Source organism: Callorhinchus milii, unplaced genomic scaffold (genome assembly GCF_018977255.1).
Source record: "Callorhinchus milii isolate IMCB2004 unplaced genomic scaffold, IMCB_Cmil_1.0 Scaffold2, whole genome shotgun sequence".
Lineage (NCBI taxonomy): Eukaryota > Metazoa > Chordata > Chondrichthyes > Chimaeriformes > Callorhinchidae > Callorhinchus > Callorhinchus milii.
In genome coordinates this window covers 1,301,698-1,316,549 of record NW_024704743.1, presented here as the reverse complement: position 1 = coordinate 1,316,549, position 14,852 = coordinate 1,301,698, and the positions used below count along the sequence as shown (strand labels likewise).

General features: G+C 46.8%; 1 protein-coding gene across 3 annotated transcripts in view; it reads left to right on the top strand.

Moving 5' to 3' along the window:
• Positions 1–14,852, top strand: part of LOC103188301 (zinc finger and BTB domain-containing protein 47) — an 84,350-nt gene that overhangs the window by 13,901 nt on the left and 55,597 nt on the right. Inside the window, exon 1 of one of the 3 annotated variants that reach the window (XM_042331827.1) lies at positions 6,686–6,729. The exons of the other annotated variants lie outside the window; for them this stretch is intronic. The gene's annotated coding sequence lies outside the window, so the exon portion shown is untranslated. Of the gene's footprint in view, positions 1–6,685; positions 6,730–14,852 lie in introns of those variants that run through there. 3 annotated transcript variants of the gene reach the window in all.

The following is a 14,852-nucleotide window of genomic DNA, read 5'->3' as shown; positions in this document are numbered from 1 at the left end:
GGAATGCGCTGCCCAAAAGGGTGTTGGAAGCGGATCCCAAAATGGCTTTCAAAAGGGAATTGCGTAGCTATTTCAAGCGCTTTGTGAGGGGCGCTATAGAAATGCAAGTTGTTGTTGTTGTTGAATAGGAAAAAATTGCAGGGCTATGGAATACCAACGGGGAGAGCCAACACAGGCATGAGGGGCTGAATGGCCTCTTTCTGCGCTGTAAGATTCTATGCTACAATTGCATTAAAATCCTTCCTTTCTTGTTCAGTGTCAAGCCAAAAACTTAACCCAGCGCTGCAAGTGAGGTGTGATTGGAGCTCCACATAATTGGAGAAGTACCTCCTTATGTTCAGCTACCAGGCGTCTTGTAATGAAGGCCAGAATGCCATTTGACTTATTGTCTGCTTGTTGCACCTGCAAATTAGATTTGAATGATTTATGAGTATGAACTCCTAGATCTTCACAGAGGGTGGTGAGGCTCTGGAACTCGCTGCCAGGAACTGTGGTCCAAGTCCAAAGCGTCGATGGATTTAAGTCGGTTCACGCAGTCGTGAGTGGATTTCCGTGGCGTACTGGTGATCCACCTCGCAAGCTGCTGTATACACCTTTCACGTCACTCAATCCACAGCTGTTTGTGGGGACGCTGCTGTGCGCAAATGGCTGCCGCGTTTCGCCAGCAAAATACACAGTCACTACACTTTACAGTATACTCTGTGTAGGGCTGTGAGACGTTTCAACGACGTGATAAGGCGCTGTACCAAATGCACGGATTATTATTATAAAGTAACAGAAGGGTTTAGGGAGGTTGGAGGCTCGTGTGGACTTTCTGGTACTCCATCCTTGAGCCCTCGCTCCCTCCTTGCTCACCTCTTTCAAGGGATATTTCAAAACCTGCCTCTTTGACCGCTCCTTCGGTCTTTTTTCTCCCCCCTCCGCCCCGGCTCAGGTACCAAGCCAGGACTACTTTGGGATGTCCTCCTAATATATGAAAAGTGCTTGTATTAGCATTTTATAGTGTTTTATGTTTTATAAAACGCTGGTTAGGCCTCAGCGAGAGACTGTGTTCAGTTCTGGGCTCCACACTTTAGGAAGGATGTCAAGGCATTGGAGAGGGTGCAAAGGAGATTGACCAACATGGTACCAGGAACGAGGGGCTTCAGTTGTCATGAGAGGCGAGAGAAGCCAGAATTATTGTCCTTGGAGCAGAGAATAGAAGACTTAATAGAAGTTTTCAATTATGAGGGGATTCAATAGGGTGAACAAGGAGAAATTATTTCCACCGGCGGGTGGGTCTGTAACCCGTGGATACAGATCGAAAATAGTTGTTAAAATTAACAGAGGGGAGGTGAGGAGGAATTTTTTCACACAGCGAGTTGTTGGGGTCTGGAATGCAATGCCTGAAAGGATGGGGGAAGCCGATTCGGTAACAGCTTTTAAGAGAGAAGTAGATAATTATCCGGGGAGGACATGTTTGCAGAGCTATGGGGGGAGACAGCGGGTGGGGGGGGGGGAGTGGGATTGATTTAGAAAAGCTCTTTTTAAAGAGCTGGCACAGACACGATGGGCCGAATGGCCTCCGTCGGTACTGTCTGATTCTATGATTAAAATTGTATTGAACACTGGCAGCGTCCAGTTAGGCTGAGTGCTGTCAGCCTGGCTCGTGTGGTTGCGCTCTCGCGCCGCTGGAGTCAGAAAGATTGCGGGTTCAAGCCCCGCGTCAAAAAAAAAACACTTTGGAGCTCATGTGCTAAGATGGGCCCCAGTCAGCGTCTCGCACACGCTGACTGAAAAAAAAAACAAGGGGAGATATTTACTGCAGTTTTTTTTTAAAAAGTTGTATTTTTATTTCCAGATGCATGGAATACTTTGCACATCTGGCTTAGTTTTGAACTGGCCTAAATACTTACCCAGTTGCATCCCTCCTCCCTCTTGTCTTTCTTGATCGTACTCGACACCGCCACCACGTGGAGATCAATTGGTTGGTGACCCCTGGTTTTGGCTGACACTCCAAAGCAGTGCTGGGTGGGGAGGGGGGGGGGGGGGTGGGGGGCGGTTACATTGTCCGATAATAATAATCCTCGCATTTGATACGGCGCCTTATCGCGTCTTCGAGGCGTCTCAAAGCGCTTCCCAGGCTATACGTACGGCAAAGTGAATTGACCGCGTAGTTTTGCGGGCGAAACGCGGCAGCCAATTGCGCACAGCAGGCGCCTCACTTTGGATGAGACATTAAACTGAGGTCTCGTCTGTGTCTGGAACTCCATCACACAGTCCCCCTCGGTTTCGCTCGCTCCCTCGCCGCGCCTCCTTCAAAGATATATCTCGAGACCTCCTCTTCGACCTGCACCTTCGGTCACCCTCCTACCCCTGCCCGCCACTCCTCCCCTCCTGATCCCAACCCCCAGCTCGGGTCCAAATCCCTGAACGTCCAGCGCCTTGGGACGTCCTCCTGACGTGTAAATGTAATTTGTCGTTGTTGTTGTTCATCCGGACGTTAAAGTAGCACTAACGGCACAATTTGGAAAGAGAAGCGAGTTTCTTTCTACTTGTGTCCTGGCCAACAATTCTCCCGCCCCAGCTACGATGGTTCATTCATTTCATGGCTGTTTTTGTGAGACAAGACTGTGAATGTTCGCCCACAAGTACACAGAACAGTCACTGCCCTTTTACAGTGAATCCAGCGAAGCGTTTTGGGACGTGCTAAGGCGCTATGTTGAAGGCGAGTATTCTTATGATGATGGCCTGTTTCGGTGCTCGAATTAATACCGGGTCACTAAGTTGCCAGTAATTTCTGAAGAAGGTTTAGATTTAGAAGCGGGGAGCACCAGCAAAGCACGTTACGTGAATAGCATTTCAAACTGCTGATCCTCCAGCAAAACGAGGAGCTTTAAAAACCCAGTGACTGAGCCAATTTCTATTGGTCTCCAGCGCGCTCAGATTAAACCTGAGATACTGTTGCCACGTAACTCACTCTAGCAGCCCAGCGCAGTGGCTTTGTATCCTGACTGTCTCTTTTTTAAGATAAACCAAATGTAAGATAAATTCTTTCCGGCACTGTTTTATGCGAGTTGGTTGAAGTGTCTGCGACGCAGGTCTGTTCCAAGAATCCATGTGCTCAATGGTTGAGAGTGCCGTGCTGAACTGAGTCAATGGGATCAGGATGATGGCTCAGCCCGACACCCACTCACACTCCCCCACCTCCCAGGGGGGAATGGTGCCAAACAGCACGGGCCAATATCTGAAACGTACAGCCTCGCTGAAACCGTTGGGTAAATAATAATACTGCACATCTTTCACAGATTGTTTTGTGTGCTTTTTGAGGGGGAGGGAAGCTGCGTCTTTTGGGGTGGGGGGGGGTGGTGCTGCGTCTTTTGAGGGAGGGCTGTGTTTTGGGGGAGGCGGCTGTTCTTTTGGGGGGGTTTGTGGTTGGAGGAGCTGTGGTTGGAATGCGTGTTGGTGTGTGTGGGGGTGGAAAGTGAATAGTTGTGTGTGTTTTTGTGTGGTTTGCACAGGGTGGGGGTGTTTGTGAGTATCGGGTGGGCGCATGTATGGGTAGCGTGTAATAATAATAATATATTTTGTGGGCGAAATAATAATAATAATCCTTGCATTTGACAGAGCGCCTTATCATGTCTTCAAGGCATCTCAAAGTGCTTCACAGACCTAATGATTTTTTCAGGGCTGTCAATGTTCTACATGCATGTTCAACAGCAATGCATGCTGAATGAAAGCCACTGCGTGAATCGTGATGATTTTGTAATATTCTCATCCGTGGACATTGAAATCTTTCCCTTTGCTGACTAAATCCATCCCTAGTTTCACATAGGGGCTTCTAGAAGTGCTACAAAGACCTGAAATGCCATCAAGTCTTTGTCTGTGGAACAGTTTGGCAGTAATAATAGTAATAATCCTTCCATTTGTAGAGCGCCTTTCACGTCAGGAGGACGTCCCAAGGCGCTGGAAACTTTACTGTAAAGTGTTGTAACTGTGTGTCATGGAGGCGAATGCAGCAGCCAATTTTGCATACGGCAATGTCCCATAAACAGCCACAAAGTAAATGACCAATTTTATTTTGGGGCATTTTTGGCCAGGTTACTGGGAGAGAGAAACTTTTTTTTTGAAAAACACCAGGTGGATCTTTAACATCCACCTGAACAGGCACAGACATCTTGGTTTAATGTCTCATCCAAAGAATGGCAACTCTGATAACGTGGCTCTTTTCCAGCACGGCTCGTCCTTGTGAGTTCAAAGGTTGAACGTGGGGTATGAACACATAATAATAATTGCCAATTGAACACTGCATTGTCCACAAACAGTCGTGGATTAAGTGAACAAGTGAACAATATTTTTTTTTAAAAAAAGGATTATTTCCCCCACCCCCCCCACCCCCGGAAAAACGATCTGCCAATCGACTAACAAGCGGGTTCCTACTTACTGCTGAGTAAACAGAGGCTTTGTGCGTGGAGAAAGGAAACTTTCGAGTCCTGTAGCTCAGTGGTTAGAGCACTCGCTTTGCAAGTGAGAGACCTGAGTTCAATCCCAGGCAGAGGGCGAAACCTTGGGCAAGTTTCCTTACTCCACACAGAGCCTAATAATAATCCCTCCAAAACCAAAAACAGTAATAAATTGGTCATTTTCAATCCATGACTGTTTGTGGGACATTGCTGTGCGCAATCGGCCGCCGCGTTCGCCCACAAATATACAGTCAATTCACTTTACAGTGTGTTCTGTGAAGCGCTTTGGGACGTCCTCCCGACGTGAAAAGCGCTATATCAAATGCGAGGATTATTATTATTATTATTAAACTTGCCCAACGTTTCACCCTGACCGGGAATCGAACCCAGGTCCTCTCGCTTGTGGGGCGAGCGCTCCAACCACCAAGCTCCAGGACGCCCCATAAACCTTCTGATTCAGAGGCAAGAGTGATACCAGCTGCGCCATTTCCCGAGTTGTAGAAATGCCGTCTTAATTTTGAAGCCCAAACTTTTTTTGGTGGTGGTGGGTGGGTGGGTGGGTGGGGGGGGGGTGAGGGGTGCGGGGAGAGAGACAGAGTTGAAACTGAGTTGGGTTTTTTTTCTCTCTCTCTCTCGCCTCTCTGTGTTTTCGTGCCTCCTGTAAAAGTTTAAGCCGAAAGGTCTCACAGGTGGACCTTTTGGGCTCAAAAAAAAGTTCAGGAAGCAGTGCCCGGAATCTTGCTCCTTGTGGTTTAACCGGGAATCTCGTGAACCGAGCCTGCTTGATGGGTGGTGTTTTTTATTGGGGGGGGGTGGGGGGGGGGGGGGGGGCGGAACGGTCCCTGGTTGCTCTTGATTGGGGACTAGGGTCTGCCCCTACGGTTGTAGAGCGAGTCTGTGATCACACGAGGGGCGGAGGGTGGCGGGGGGGTGGGGGGGGGGTGGTGGGGGGGGACGCGCGGTGGGGGGGGGGTAACGGGCTGGTCTGTACGGTCGGCCAGGGCATCGCCAGCCGAACGCGTCCCGTCCCCACCGCGCCCAGTTTTTATTGACTCGGACCGAGTCAATTTGGGGGACGTTTTTAACCCCCCGAGTGGGGGGGGGGGGTTAGGGTTGGGAAATGAAGGGCGAGTCGGGAACGAACCGTCCAATAATCCCCTCCACCCCCGAGTGATGGAGTTGGGGGTTCCTCTAATTGTCAATTGCTGAACCCCCTCCCAGTAGTTGGGGGGGGGTGTCCCCCTAATACCCAATTGCCGAACCCCCTCCCAGTAGTTGGGGTGTCCCCTTAATACCCAATTGCGGAACCCCCTCCCAGTAGTTGGGGTGTCCCCTTAATACCCAATTGCGGAACCCCCTCCCAGTAGTTGGGGTGTCCCCCTAATACCCAATTGCCGAACCCCCTCCCAGTAGTTGGGGGGGGTCCCCCTAATACCCAATTGCTGAACCCCCTCCCAGTAGTTGGGGGGGTCCCCCTAATACCCAATTGCCGAACCCCCTCCCAGTAGTTGGTGGGGTGAGGGGGGGGGGGGTGTCCCTAATACCCCAATTGCTGCCCCCCCTCCCCCCTCGGTAGCCCCGCCTCGGGCCTGATGATTGACGTGCTGGACACCAACGGTCCGAGGCGGGAGCGCGCGCGCGCGCGAGTCCAGGCGGCGTCCCGTCCCGTCCCGTCCCGCGCTGACTGACTGACTGACTGACTGAGTGAGTGACAGACAGACAGAGACCCCCCGCGCTCGAGCGGGCGGTGCGGTGCGGTGCGGGCGGGAGGGGGAGCGCCCGTCAGTCCAGTCAGTCAGTCCAGTCCAGAGCTGAGTTATGCGGGTAAGTTACTGTGCGGGGGGGCGGCGGGGGGCGGCTCTCTCTCTCCCTCACACACCGAGCGGCGGCGGAGGGCCCCCACTCACCTCCTCCCCCCCCCCCCCTTCGCCTCCCTTTCCTTCCCTCCCCTCAGCCTCAGCCTCCGCCCCTCCGCGGGCGCTCGGCCTCCTCCTCCTCCTCCTCTAACCGCCGCCACCGCCACCCGCCCACCTCAGACGACGCTGAGGCCTAGAGAGAGAGAGAGAGAGAGGGGGGGGGGGGAGTGAGTGAGTGAGTGAGTGAAAGTCAGTCAGTCAGTCTGTGTGTGTGTTTGTTTGTGTATAAACCTTCACCTGACACCCCCCCCCCCCCTCCCCCCTCACTCCCCCCCTCACTCCCCCCCTCACTCCCCCCCCCCCCCCCCCCCGGGGCTCGAGTGGGAACTGGCAGTCGGTGAAGCTGGAATGGCAGAGCTGCTGCTGCTGAGGTGCGATGTTTTAGATGTATTTCTGTATTTCTTCTCCCGACCCCCACACTCCCCACTCCACTCCGCTCTCTCTCTCTCCCCACTCCACTCCACACTCTCTCTCCATACCCCCCCACTTCACTCTCTCCCCCACTCCCACTCCACTCTCCCCCACTCCACTCTCTCCCCCCACCCCCCCCCCACTCTCTCCCCCCCACTCCACTCTCCCCCCACTCCACTCTCTCCCCCCCACTCCACTCTCTCTCCCCACACCCCCCACTCCTCTCTCTCCCCCACTCCACTCTCTCCACACCCCCCACTCCACTCTCCCCCCCACTCCCACTCCACTCTCCCCCCACTCCACTCTCTCTCCCCCACCCCCCCCCACTCTCTCCCCCCCCCACTTCACTCTCCCCCCACTCCACTCTCTCCCCCCCACTCCACTCTCTCTCCCCCACACCCCCCACCCCCCCACTCCCTCTCCCCCCACTCCACTCTCTCCCCCCCACTCCCACTCCACTCTCACCCCCTCCACTCTCCCCCCATCCCCATCCACTCTCCCCCCACTCCACTCCCTCTCCCCCCACTCCACTCCCCCCACTCCCACTCCACACTCCCCCCTCCCACTCCACTCTCCCCCCACTCCCACTCCACTCTCACCCCCCACTCCCACTCCACTCTCCCCCCCCACTCCCACTCCACTCTCCCCCCCACTCCACTCCCTCTCCCCCTCCCACCCCACTCCACCAGCCCACCTTCCTCCTCTCTCCCCTCTCTCTCTCCCCCCCACTCCTCTCTCCCCCCACTCCACACATCCTCCTCCTCCTCCCCCCCGCTCTCCCCCTCCCCACCCACTCTTCCCCCTCTCTCCCCCCCACTCTCCTGGGCCGGCTGATGAGAGAGAGAGAGGCCCAGGGACTGAGGAATGGATGTGGGTCTGTGGACTGACTGCAAAGGGAGGTCTCCCCTCTCTCTCCCTCTCTGTGTAATCACTGCAACACTGACTTGTTGCGAAAAAGGGTTTTAACTCCTGGAATGTGCATTTCTCTCTCTCATTTTGCTCTTTCTCTCTCTCTCTCTCTCTCTCACACACACACAAACACACACTCACTCACTCACTCACTCACTGAGCCTCCACATAGAGAGACAGACAGAGAAACATCGAAAAGAAGATGCTGTAAATGTGTATAACTGTTGCATTCTACGTGTCATTCCATGTTTATACGTTTTGTGAGGATTCCCCATTTCCTTTTTTTTATAAAACTTTTCGCCTCCCCTCTTCCCCCTTCCCCTCTTCCCCCTTCCCCTTACTTAAAAGAACTGTATTGTGAATTTAACTCTTTTCCTCCCTCCCCTCTTCCAATTTTTTTTTAAAAAAATTCAAAGGCATTCTGGATTTTTTAAAAAAATATTGTTCTGGGCCCTTTTTTTTTAACATACGTGTTTAAATATTTGCCAGATGTGCATTTGGTTCGGAAAGTGGATTGAAATCACTTGCAGATTTGCTGATGTAATAATAATCCATGCACTTGATATAGCGCCTTATCACATCTTCGAGATGTCTCAAAGGGCTTTACAGAGTGCGCTGTAAAGTGAATTCACTGTTTATTTTGTGGGCGAAACATAGAAACATGAGTTGGAGGGAGGGAGAAGAGGGGAAAATTACCACTCGATACTGATTATTGTCAATGCTGATTGTGGACATTGTCCGCAATTGGCTGCTGCATTTTGCCCACAATATAGACAGTCAATATTCTGTGAAGCGCTTTGAGACGTCTCGAAGATGTGATCAGGCACAATTATCAAATGCGAGGATTATTATTATAATGCCATTGAATGATAGTTGTGATTTACCTGTTGGCTTCTTATTAAATATAAATATTTTGTAGGAAGGGACCTGTTGCTGATGACTTTAAATTTAAGAATTTGAGCATCTTTTTATTGTTGGTTATTTATCCCTGTTTGGAAAAGCTAATTATTTATATTGGGAACAAGTTTTTTTTTTTAAAAAATGCTTTCGAAAAAAAATATATAGAATGAGCGGATTTATGCCTGTCAGGAGATTCTCAATATCTTTAAATTTAGGGTATCTCAGTGGTTCTCAATGGGTAATATTAGTTTTGTTCATAAAGTAAATGTCTTTTGTCCTGTTGTGAAATCTTTCCTTCCCCTCCCCATTCTCCTTCTGCCCAGGAAAAAGAAACATGAGCATTTGTACAAAGACTGCAGACGTCCCCTTGGCTCTTTTTAGAGAAACTTTATATTCATTCAGTTTTGGCTGCTGTTTCCATTAAGTTTTTGAGTCTGTTCCCAAAAATGCTCTTCTTGCTTCATAGCTTGCAGTAACCTGTGCCACTCCTTATGGCTGGCCTCCAGATTTTTTTTAAAAAAACATGCCTGCTGCTGTTTTATTTTTAGGAGAGACATGCCTCGGGCAAAAAAGCTTAAACTACCAAGCACCGCTGCCCAGTTGCTTTTGAGAGAGAGCCACTTTTCTAGATCAGCTAAACCTTTCATGTTTTCAATTTTGTGTCGCTGTTCGGTACAAAAATTGGTACTTGAGGTAAATGTGCTTGAGCGACTTATTATTAATCATCGTCTCCATGGACAAACTAGGGTGTGTTGCAGTGAGCGCAGCAAACAGCTGAAGGTTGCAAATAATGTTTTTAAACCTTTTGGTTCATTTGTATAATTGCACATATATTGAGTAGGGGTGCAGGAAGGAAGCTGCGCTTTTACTGTAACAGTACGAAGTATTAAAGACAATTTTTGAGACATGTTGACAGTAAATATGTGTTTGCTGGTGTCCTCTCTCGCTCTCTGGTGTGCTTCTCTCCTCCCTTCCCTGGAGAGTTCTATGTAAATTCCTGTGCATACAGCACAGTATAACCTTTCTGGCATAGGCCTGCGTAGCCTGAAATGGATTATTCTGCAGACATTTCCTGATAGTTTTTTTTAAAATCAGTTTTGTCTTCCAAAGAACAAAATGGAACAAATGAGAAAGCCAAACAAGGAATTGATTGAAGGATGGATCATTTCTCTCTCTGGTTTTGGTGTCTTCTTGTCTGGAGCGTCCAGGAAGCGTGATTAACTCTCTGCTTCAGAGAAAAGAAGAGACTTGTGGTTGGAAGGTTTCAGTAGTCTTTTTTTCTCTCCCCACCCTTGCCCTCCCCCTTTTCGAGGCATTTATTTGACTATGCTTTTGCTGCGATGCGATTGGGATGCTTTTTTTTATTTGCATAATTTTTAATGTGTGCCAAGTGATTTGTTTGCAGTAAAAGAGATCCTGGCAATCCTCCCAGATAGGTAAAACTATTAGCTATTGTGCTGTTGAATGTACCTTTAGAATCTTGCTGGTTGATAGTGATCGAAATGAGATGCAGTTTATTTTGGAGCCACTGGTTATTTAGCTCTGTTTTCCAGATGCCTCACCTTTTCTTGTCACCATTTTGTGTCACAGAGGGACTGTGTCGGTGGCTAGCAAAGAAATGAGACGAAATGCAATATTTTGCGATTGAAATTATTCTGTTGATCAGGATCAGGTGACTGTATTACAGTATTGCTTCACGCACTTAATGGCCTGATAACAAAATCAATAGCCAATTCATTTCAGAAAACAACCTCAAAAAGTCTTATTTTCTTGTTAACATTGTGTGTTTTGCTTTTAGAAAGTCTGCATGTTTAACCTCATACAATATATTAGGATACACAATGAATAGCTGAGGGTTGTAATTTGTACCCTGATGCATCCTAGTGTCTTGTCTGATGTGGTCAATCCGTCAAGTGAGATGTGGATTTTATAACTCGCTTTTTAAAAAAATTAGAATTCTAAATATTATATGGAAGCTGAAGATGTGTGTGTGTGTGGATTTTGATTTCTATGGTGTTGCTATGAAATCATTATGAAACACTATCACCCCCAGCTTCTGCTTGTTTTTAATCGTGAAAATAAGTATTTGAAATGCAAACAATGATTGCTTGGTGGGTAAATCTATTAATCTGTGTACAGCCATTGCAAAGCAGAGACATTCTCGGTTTAATGGGTATTGTATTCTGAGTTGCTGATTTAATAATAATATGCAGTATATTAATAATCCTTGCATTTGATATTGTGCCTTATCACGTAGTTGAGACATCTGAAAGTGCCTCACAGAATGTACTGTAAAGTAAATTGACTACATATTTTGTGGACAGAAGACTGGAATTAATTTGTTGACTCGTTATGGAGGCAACTAAATCAGGTGGGATGTACGTATCTGCTGAAATGCTACCCTGCATTACAGGTGCTATATAAATGTAAATTCTTGTTAGCATCTTCCCAAGATGAAGATTATGGAGCGGTGTTATAAATTATGAATTTGGATGAAAACTGAAAACGCTAAATACTTTATGGAGACGTACATATAACATACATTATGGAGAAATAAACACAGAATAAGAGAAATAAGATTAGTATTAGAAGGAAGTCATATATTGAAGGGTTATTGATCCGAATGTGAAGTAAGTATGGTCTCTAAAGCCTGAGATTCGATTATAGCCTGGAATTTACTCTCCAGTCTGTTTGTTAGAAATGTACAGCATGTATTCTAGCAGCCTGGAGAAAACAAACCGCATGCGTTAAGTTAAAGTTGACTAGACATGAGTTTCCTGCCTTTTGGTGTCTAGTTTGGTTTTAAAATGATAGTTGTATAATAACGCCTTGGGCAGACCTCATTTGGAATACCACACCTTAGAAAGTATGTACTAACCTTAGTGGCCATGCAGTATAGATTCAGCAGAAAGATGCCTAATTGAAGGGGGTTAGTTATAGGGATAGAATGGACAAACTGGAACTTCACCCGGGAGGAGTTGACGGGTGATCTGCAATAAAAATTTAAGTAGCTCAGTGGGTAGAGCACTCGTCTCGCGAGCGAGAGGACCTGGGTTCGATTCCCAGCAGAGCAAAATGTTTGGCAAATTTCCTTACTCCACATGCCTCTGTTTACCAAGTAGGAATCCAGTTGTTAGTCAATTGGCGGATTGCTTTTCCGAGGGTAATAATTCCTTCAAAATAAATAAAAATGTCTTATTTTACAAAAGTTTGTAGGACACTGCTGTGTGGAATTGGCAACCTCGTTTCGCCCACAAAATATAGTCAATTCATTTTACAATTTACTTTACAATTCATTCTGTAAAGCACTTTGAGACGTCTCCAAGACGTGATAAGGCGCCTATAACCAAAATGCAAGGAATATATTTATATTTATTTGGTGAATTGTAATATTAATTTGCTATTTATGTTTCGAAAACATTATCCCAACGTCCTGGGGTCCCCAAGCCTTGCCTAACACTTTTCTGGAATCAGGTAAGCAGAATGCGTCCCTCCAGAGAGTGAGAGAGAGAGAGAGAGAGAGAGAGAGAGATTGCGTTCCATTCCTACAATCTATCTGGGATTTCCATATGTAGGTGAATTCTCGGTTTGGGTTGGAAACTGTTAAGCATGGTGATGGGTTTCCACATGCGTCAGATATTGGCTGACCAAAAAAAAAGTACTGTTATTTTTACAATAGTTCCAATTGTAAACCTTTTGAAGAATATATCTTTCTTCCATATTTGGTCAACGAGGTAAGGGGGAGCAAGGCCATGGATGGTTTTGAAGGTGAGGACAAGGATCTTGAACTGTATCCTCTGAGTGGTGGGAAGCTAGTAGAGTCAGGCAAGGGATAGGGGAACAGAGCTTGGTGTGGGAGAGGACATGGGATGCAAATTTCTGGATGATCTTCAGCCTATGGAGGGAGGAGTTGGGAAGGCCGACAAGCAAGGAGTTTGCATACTTGAAGTTATGAATGCATGTATGAGGGTTGCGGCGGCCTGAAGTACATCATCCTCAATAAAACTTGCTATACCCCCTCCCCTGCCAACACCGCTTTATATATGTATAATAAAATAATATATATAAAATTTATATAATATATATCTGAATATACACACAGAATAATTGTATAAACCTGTGTAACTTTTCCCTATTCGAGTTTGTGCAATGATTTAGATTTCATGTGGATTTTCAGCAAGAATAATAATTCTAGTAATATTCCTTGCATTTAGAATAGCACCTTATCAAATCAGAAGGATGTCTCAACAACAGCAAATTAGTATAGGTCCTTTCACTGTCCCAGGGCGCTATATAGGAATTCTGGAGTGACTGTGTATTTATAGACAAATGCAGTAGCACAATTGCGGACAACAATGTCCCAAAATGGCCATGAAATCAATAATTGTTGGCCAGGGCATGAAGATGATGATCAGGTATTAAGATCAACCTCTGTCCATCTTTGTTAAAAACTTGGTTTTGCACAGGATATCATTTTGTGGAGTACAACTCAATATAATTGGCAAACGTTTTTGATTGTTCGCAAATCTTTGCCGGTGGACGTACTCAGCCACTCTCAAGCACTTGTGGGATGTTACCCCGAGCTAGATAAACGCAAGATGTTGGTGGTGGTAGTGGAGTGAGAATGTAACGAATTGACTTCGTTTTATATTTAAGTGTCTTTCTCTGTGGAGAAGAAAACATTTTTAGAGCGTTTTCTCACAACACTGTAAAACGCCTTTCTCTGCAGCTGGCATTGATGAGGGACCTGCTATGGGGAGCTGAGGCTGTGAAACTATGGAAAAGTTTCTGATGTTACAACGAGCTCTGACCTTTTCCGACTACGTTCTCAAAGGGTTGTGCTCTGTTAGCAACCGTCAAGCGGCCAAAACCAGCGCTATTGAAATCCCGCATTAGATTTCAAAGAGCGAATTCATTTGAATAGCTACATAACCGAGGTTTGAAATATGGTTGTTGGTGGTGTTGGTTGATTCGTTGTTGCCTTATTTGCCACTCAACAAACAGAGAAAGCACAAAACCAAATCCAGATTTAAGATGGGTTTAAAATTTAAAATTAACAACCAACCAAGACTGGAAATGAGCATTGACTTTCAAATGTTTTCCAATTGCTTCCGCCAATGTGTGAGCTTCACTTGACCTTGAATCCCTGAGTTGTGGGATTTTAAATTCTATTCTCTGACCTCTCGATTGTCTGATAACTGAGACTGGCAAGTGTGCCGCTCTCCTGGGCCATTCAGCCGAACTGGTTGCATCATAGGCAGCGAGTTTATTGGGGATGGAAACCTTTCAGCTCGGCTTCTAATAAGCTCTCAAGCCAAAGTCCTAATGTGTCGGCTGATTGTGGCTGGACAAGCAGACCAAAACCACCAGTAACTTGCAAAGATAGGATAGGTGGTTTTAGCTGATTAACCTCCAGGGTTACAACAGACACGGTTGGCTGTTATGCTCACGTATAGCAAGGTTAATGGAATGACGATATCAGAGTTCATAAGCAGTAGGCGAACGTCGCTTGCTTCTTCTTTCTGTGGAACTGGAACACTGATAATAGCGGGCGTTCGATTCCACAAACACACAGTTGGTTGGAACAGGCACTTTGAGAGGGGATATGGGCTAGTGATCAGTAGGGAAGTGAAAAGAAACCGTGAAGGCAATGGTTTGGTCTGTCTAAAATCAACAGTCTCTTTTTTTTTCTTTTTAACCTAGTTATTCCCATAACATTTTGTCTCGAGTTAAACCTTGTAACGTACATCACTCTGAGATATTAATTCTGCAATTCAGCTCGTTTTAGCTGAATTGATGTGTGTGACAGTGTGAATTGGTGTTTTTAAAACACCGCGCATCGAAATTGACAGCCATTACGCACTGTTGCATTTGACAATCGAAAGGCCTCACGAGAGAAACGTTCAGAAAAATGTTTCCAAAATAGGGAGTAAATTGATGTTCGAGGCACAGATCAATCTCGCCAAGACTGATACAACTTGTTTGTTTGGCAGCGCAGCTGTAGTTGTGTGCCAACCACCACTCCAGCTGCAGGATTGAAGGGATGAATAAAATTGGGAATGCTTTGATGAGAGTAAACTTGATGCATGTTCCCGTAAAATTATATCATAATAAAATGAAACAGACGTGATACGTAGATGCACGGGAGCAACTACAAGCAGGAGCAAAGGTGATTTGCAAGTGTGGAATTAATTGAGGAAGGCTTTGTTCAGGTGGTTTATAGAGGAAAGCCAGGATAATCGGAAGACAAGACCAAATCTATGGGGGGGGGGAG